Raw genomic sequence first — 7,851 nt, forward strand, 5'->3', positions numbered from 1 at the left:
AGTTGTCCTCTGACCTCCACCTGTGTGCCATAGCATATATTCACACACACACACACACACACACACACACACACACACACATGCATGCATGTGTGCACATGTGCACACACAAATATAATAATCATATATACACCAGACAAAAACAATTCAAAACAGTCAGGCAAAAGAGCCATGTCTGTAAGGCCTGCAGCAGAAACCATTAGCTACCAACTAGAAGGCAGTTGCAGCTTTTATGCAGAGGGAATTCAAGAACCCCAGGCTCAGGAAGATTCTGGAGGGAGAGGCAATGCAGTTGGTGAGGGAGGCCAGCCCCCTGTGTCATAGGAGGCCACTAAGGCTGCTGCAGCTGTAGACTGCTAGACTCTACCTGCAAACACTGGGCTTTTCTGTTTGGGGTAAGACCCAAGCACTGGGATGCTACAAGCTTTCAGTCTTTGTACTTTTCAGACAGAGCTGGAACTCACTGGAGTCATCCACTGGGTGGGTGACAATCATGTTACCCCATTGTGACATTAGTTCTAGGAACATCTGAGGCTCCTGTCAGAGCTTGGGAAGGTGCGCATCTATGCAGCAGGGTAAAGTTAAGGCCTGCAGTCACCTCACTGTAAGGAACTTGTTTGATGTGATGGCAGTGATAGCAGGATCTGGGGGAGGTGGGTTGTCTAGAAGCAGCCAACAACAGCTGGGCACCATGACAACTTTGGAGCAAAGCATGGTGTTGCAAAATGGGACTGGAAGCAAGACCCAGGTGTGTGTCTGTGCACACTGAGGCATGTTATTTCAGCCTGTCCCACTGTTCCTATGAGGCCAGGAGGCTGGGAAAACCCCTCGAACAGAAGAAACCAGTGGCTTGGCAAAGTGCCATGTTTCCCCCTGTGCCCTGGTCCTAAGTGGCAGAGGCTGTGCCAGAGCCAGCTCTCAGATGGTAACATGGCTTCTTCCCTAGCCTGCTTCTACACATACTGTGTGTAAAAACCAAGGACTGTGGACCCCAAAAGGTTCTGCACCCTGGGGACAATAACTTGAAGTCCAAACAGGAAGGGGGACCAGCCCGGAGTGCTTGGAACAGTTCCACGGCAGCAGAGCGAGTGACTCTGACACTGCTGTGGCCTCCGAGCAGAGAGCCTCATTTCCTCAAGAATGTTTTTGTCATTTTGTCATCATGCGTCTCACCGTGGTCGAGGTCACCCTTGAGGCCACTAGAGGCCAAGTCCCGGTGAGGAAGGAAAGAGACAGAGGTGGGGCAGGGCCCAGGAGGAGACCAGGGTGAGGCCTGGGAGAGTTCAGCCTTCAGAGTCCCATCGTCCGTCTACTGAGTGACCTGAAGCAACCTGTAGCCTCCATGGGCAGCACACTGGGAAATGTTCACAGTCCCTACTTAGGGTCAGCTTGAAGTGGGTAATACTCTACGACACTTTGTTGGGAGTAGAGATAGCTCACTTAGAACATTCTACCTGGAAATCTGTGGAAGCAGTTTTCTGTCCTGTAGGGATACAGAAGAGGCTGGAGAAATAGTCTCTGTACCTGAAATTTGCTGGGCAATTGTCCAATCTTTAAGACTCAGCCCCATCCCAGTATGAGGGTGGATGACATAATGTTTCCCAAGGTATAAGGTACGATAGGAAACACCTGCTCTGACAGTCACTGATTCTCCTTTAGTTAGGCACTAGTCAATAGCTATTCAACCTAGTTAGTGGATTTATACAGCTACTTCCACATAACATACAAGGCAGAGGACTCTGTGTCCTGCCTCCATGTCCTTGTCTTTCTGATTCCCACAGTGACTTGACTCTGCCTTTCTCATCCCAAGCCAGTCGGTTCTATACAGCTCTGGTTTATTTCCCTACCAGGTCAGGAGGGATTCAAGAGTCCCCAATACATAACGCAGTGCAGCACATTGTTGGTGCTTGAGATGTGCTTATTGAGTGAATATATGAGTGAAGGATAAACAGTAATAGGGCACAACGGTTGGGAGGTTTTCAGTCTGTGCTTGACCTGATGCCCAATCTCTAGGGTGAATATGAGAAGCCCAGATGGCTCTGACATTATATTTGAAGTCTGTGAAGTTTATAGACCCACCAGTCAGATCAGTTTCTACTGGCCACTTCTTGGGCTGGGACTGGGGAGGTTACTATAAGGTAGCCCAGTGCTGAATGTCCCAAAGCTTCGGGGTTCACTCTGACAGTGAGAGTCAGCATCAATGGTTAACTATCTGAAGATTATTTAAGGAGGAGACACAGGCAGAATGCTCAATGCTCTGATTCCAACCTGTATCCTAGAGGGATGTGCCTAGGACACTGCCAGTAGGGAGTTTTGGCTACATACCTGTCTGGCCGGAGAGGAAATGGCACCATTGGGTTAGGAGCCCCAGAGCTGAAAAAAAAATCCAAGGGATTTGAGCATTCAAATGCAGTCAAAGCCAAGGCTATGGCTGGGCTCAAAATGGGGCAGCAAGGACACTCTCCTTTCTTTCTGATCCCCTCCTGATGCTTTCTATTGTTCAACTGCTTTCAGAAGTAAGAGGGCAAATGAGCTAGAGATATGGTCAAAAGAAGTTATGTCCCTAGCTCAAAGGACATAGGGGTAAACAGACATTTAATAAACTTCAATGGTTTATTTTCTGTGGCTATAACAAAATATCTAAAGCGGGGTACTTACAAAGAAAAAAATGTCTATTTCACTCAACTGTTTTGGGAGCATGGAAGTCCAAGATCAATTGTCCCCCATTGGTTCAGACTTAGGAGAGGGCCTTTGATGCTTGGCTGCATCCTTTCCTAGGAGATGGATTGGCATCATGGTGGGAGAGCACAAGAAAGGGAGCTGAAGCCAGAGGCATTCACAGAGGACTAGCCTTACTCTTTGATAATGGTGTACTCTTGAGGAAACTCGAGAGATCCCATAACAAGTACACTGACCCCTTCCAATGGAAATACTTCCAGTGACTTAATTAGACAAGGCCATACCTATTAAATATTCTCCCACCTATTAATGTCACCCCACTGGGGACCAAGTTTCCAACACACAGTGAGAAGCAGGGAGCCTGTCTGTCTCCCCTTGTCTCTTCTTCTCTTGGTATGAAGCCACCAGGATTCATTTGTGTAGATTCTACCTGGTAACTGCCTTCTAATCACCTCCCCAAATCCCTCCTTTACACACCACAGCCCAATGATGTTTTTACCCTCTCAGTACCTCACAAGGGGAATTATACTTTAGCACATAAAGCCTTAGGGGATACCCTGAAACCAAACCATAATTATGGCACTCCAGGCTGATCTCTGGTCTTCACCCAACTATGTCATCTTGTTTCTCCCAGTCACCAATTGAGTCCACTGCTTCTATAGTTTATGGTTTTGTAAATGCTCTGAACAGCCCATCATTGCAATCCCATGGTTGTAGACCAATACCTAATGCATTTTGTATCCTACTGCTGTTGGACTTGCTTCGTTTGTTTTGGCTTTGAGATCCAGTCCCATTATGTACTCCAAGTTAGCTTCAAATTCTTAATTCTCTTGCCTTTCAGATACTGGGCATACAGGCATAAGCCAGCATACCTGACCAAAATACCATCTTGAATGCTCATCAAGTTCTGGACACCATTAGAAAGGTCAAGGGAAGTGAGGGGTCCTTGTGGCCCAGTGCTGCAGGTGGCATGATTTGAGAAATGAAAACCTTTGCTCTTAGCAACACCAGAAACTTCAGTCCTCCCAGCCCTTTGTTTTCCTTCCCTTGGGCTCAGTGCTGTTGAGGTCAGTGAAGCAAAGGATAGAAATGATGGGTGCCTATGGGGGATGGAGAAGGACACGGGCCTCTCTACAGCATGCAGGCAACTTTCCTATGGGTCTGTAATTAAAATGAAATAATCATCAGTTACCCTGAGAACATGGGCAGTAGAGACTTGGGATCAGATGCAGCCCCGGCAGGAGTCAGCAGATGCTGAAGATCCTTGGTCAGGTCACAGCCCGGATAGGTAAAAGCTATGCAGATGGAGTGACCCTCGTGCTTATTGCTTCACCTCCACAAGGAGGCTGCCAGCCTGGATCCCAAGCAGCACTAGCTGGAGTCAGTTGGAGTCAGTTCTAACCTGCTGTGGGCATTGGTCTGACTCCAACCTATGTAATACCAGCTAAGAGGCAGACAGACCTGGAGCCCTGGGCGATAGCTCAGACAACCTGTTCTGTCTTCCGTCCCCATTTACCTACAAACTCTCTCTTGACCACTTGCCCTGAGCAAGACCCAGAAGGTGCTGAATGTGTGTAAGTTGCCTCACCTCCTTGGACCTGTGTTTTTTCTTCTTAACAATGAGTTATTGAAACACAGAGATGCTATGACTCTCTGACAGGAGCTGGGACTCCAAAATACCTGTCTTGGCTAACTGCAACAGGTAACCTGCATCTTTTCCATCATAAGGCTCTCTACTTGAGAAGGAACAGGAGAAAATGACTTAATTATGACCCTTTAACATCTCAGCACTGCCCTTCAGCAGGGGCAAGAATTCACTTCCCTAGACATGGACATATCTTCTATAAAATGGACAGACACACAGACACATGTCCTTTAGGCTCTGGGAGAATGGTGGAACCCTCCCTGAACAATCATAGTGGTCACCCCTCCATCTTCCCCACTCCCCTCAGTCCTGTCTCAGGGGCGGTGTGTGGCTCAAGGAGCCTGCTTCATGGTGCCCCCTGGATGAAAGGCCCAGGCTACAGGAAAGCCTGTTGTTTCCACAGCTCTGGGCTTCCTCCCTTTGTCTCAGCGTTATAAACAAGCCCATTCCCAAAGCCACAGCTGATGATCCAGCTGCAGACTGTCGTTAGGCAATCCAGCAATGGAAAGGGCTCTTAGATAGGATGAATTTAGCCCTGAGCCAGGCTGATGCTGGCTGGACAAGAGTCAACCTCTCCACACAGTCCCTTGACACAGCACGTAAAGGCAGACCAGCCTTGGACCTCACTAATCTGAGACTGGAACACCAAGTATCCTGCAAGGGATGCTGTTTATAGGATTCAATGTGTTATAGGCAACTTATCTAAATTGGGTCTTTGGAGGAAAATAATGTGAAGACTAGAGAGCAGAGAGGCCAGGCCTGGGCTGGTAAAGGGCCGTCCAGCCTACCTGCTTGTCTCCAAGGTCCTCCTCTTCCAGCAGAACCTTGTACTCACCAGTCCTCCAGGCTCAGCCTCACAGCCTTAGAGTGGAAGAGCATGCCTACCCCAGACTCTCATTGGAAGTAATCAGATTGCCTTCAGCATGTGCCTACTGACTAAACAGCAAGCCAGTTGACCAACAGATTCCATGATGCCTACTGTGTGGCTGTAATAAGCCCTACTGACTCCTTTAAGCCCTTTGAAATAGCTGTTTTTCAGATAGGAAAATGTATACCACAATAAAAGCTGGGTGTGGGGTTTGGACAGGACGATGGCTCACTTGGTAAAGTGTTTGCCACACAAGCACGAGGACCTAAGTTCAGACCTCCAGCACTTATGTAAAAAGTCCTGGGGAGGCAGAGACAAACAGATCCCTGGGCATCCATGGCTACCCAGTCTTGCTGAATCAGTGAACTCTAGGTTCAATTAGGATACTCAGTATCAGCACATATACTGCACCCATACACACACACACACACACACACACACACACACACACAGCATATACATAATTTGAGTGTGTGATGGCACATGACTATCATCCCAGCACTCGGAAGGCTGAGGCAGGAGGATCACAAGTTTAGCCTGGGTTACACAATCTCTCTCTGTCTCTCTGTCTCTGTCTCTCTGTCTCTGTCTCTCTCTCTCTGTCTCTCTCTCTCTTTCTCTCTCTCCTTTTTGTCTCTCCCTTTCTCCCACTCTTCTCCCTCTCTCCTCTTTATACGTGTATCTGTATGTAGTACTACATACATTATATACACACATATCTAATATTTTTAAGTTGCCCACTCATTTATAGTCACATGACCCACTGGAAATGGACTCTACATCCTTGTCCGTTACAGCTCAGTTGATCTTTACTGCTAAGAAAGAGTTAACATAGCTATTACTTGTGGCAACTTTTCTCCTGCATAAGAGTTGATTTCCCTAATTTGGCGGAGGAGAGGAAAGGGAGGGAGGAAGTAGGAAGAGAGGGAGGAAAACTGCCTTAGGCTCCAGATCAAAGATGCTCTGAGGTCCAAAAGGAAGCAGAGACTCTGAGGGTGGGGGTGGGGGTTTCATGACTGCATCCTCTTGATAAGGAGCTGGATCTTGAGATGGCCTCTTCCTCCTGCAGACAGACCCCAGCTGGGTCCCCTTTGCCACCAGAGCAGGCAATGGCACCGGCTCCAGGACCTGGGAGGTCCCAGAGGCAGCCCCAGGTGGAGGAAACATGTCTCAAGCCAGGGCAAGAAAGAGCAGTAGGAAATACCCATGCTGTTTACACGTTGCCAGGCTGGATGTGTTGTTAGCTGCAGGTCCAGTTCACGTCACTGATGTGTATGAATGTGTGATATGAACTGAGGTCATCCACCCATGCCAGCAAGGGCACGATTAATTCCGTGCCATGTGTTCACAGGCACTTGTGAGTCCCATCCAGGCCCTGAGCCAGTTGAGTTAGCTTTGCTGATGGAACATTAGGAAACCGTTTCCTAGGCAGCCAGGGACCGGAAGAGGAGATTCATTTGTGATGCAAGAAAAAAGTTAAAGACTTTCAAAAACTCATTACTTTGGCTCGTGTGTGTGTGTGTGTGTGTGTGTGTGTGTGTGTGTTTCTACCCTTATATCTATGTGTGAGTGGTAGCCAGGAGAGCAGTAGCCAGAGGTTGTCTTCCTGGATTACTTTCTGGCTTATTTTCTGAGAGAGTCTCTCACTGAAGTAGAGTTCTTTGACTCAGCTAGCCTGGAGCCCCAGGGATCTTCCTGTCTCCTTCTCCCCAGAGCTGGGACCACAGTTGCATCCTTGCCACAATCATCTTGATTTTGGTTTTGTTCAACGGTTGCTAGGAATCCAAACTCAGGTCTGGATGCTTACATAGCAAACACTTGGACAACTGAGCCATCGTCCGAGACCCCTACTTTATTGGTTTTTCTTTCTCATAAAATTAAATTGAAATGTCTAGTTAAAGTGGGGGAGCTGGAGGCTGGAGAGATGTCTCAGAGATTAAGAATGCTGGCTGTTCTTGGGGACCTGGGTTCAGTTCCTACCATCCACAGGTTGGCTCACAGACTCCTGTAATGCTAGGTCCAGGGAGTCTGAAGGCCTCTCTTGACTTCCCTTCCTGCCTTCCTTTCTTGGTTCCCTTAGACACTACATGTGTGGTGCACAGACATACAGGCAGGAAAAAATAGTCATACACTATATCTCTATATCTATCTGTCTGTCTATCAAGATAGAGATGGAAATGGAGATGGAGATGGAAATAGATAGAGATAGAGATAGATATAAAGATAGAGATGATAGAGATAGAGACAGAGACAGAGACAGAGATAGAGATAGAGATAGAGATAGATATAAAGATAGAGATGATAGAGATAGAGACAGAGACAGAGACAGAGATAGAGATAGAGATAAAGATAGAGATGATAGAGATAGAGACAGAGACAGAGACAGAGACAGAGATAGAGATAGAGATGATAGAGATAGAGACAGAGACAGAGACAGAGATAGAGATAGAGATAAAGATAGAGATGATAGAGATAGAGATAGAGACAGAGACAGAGACAGAGACAGAGATAGAGATAGAGATAGAGATAGAGATAAAGATAGAGATGATAGAGATAGAGACAGAGACAGAGACAGAGATAGAGATAGAGATGATAGAGATAGAGACAGAGACAGAGACAGAGATAGAGATAAAGATAGAGATGATAGAGATAGAGATAG

This window comes from Apodemus sylvaticus, chromosome 8 (genome assembly GCF_947179515.1).
Source record: "Apodemus sylvaticus chromosome 8, mApoSyl1.1, whole genome shotgun sequence".
Classification (NCBI taxonomy): domain Eukaryota; kingdom Metazoa; phylum Chordata; class Mammalia; order Rodentia; family Muridae; genus Apodemus; species Apodemus sylvaticus.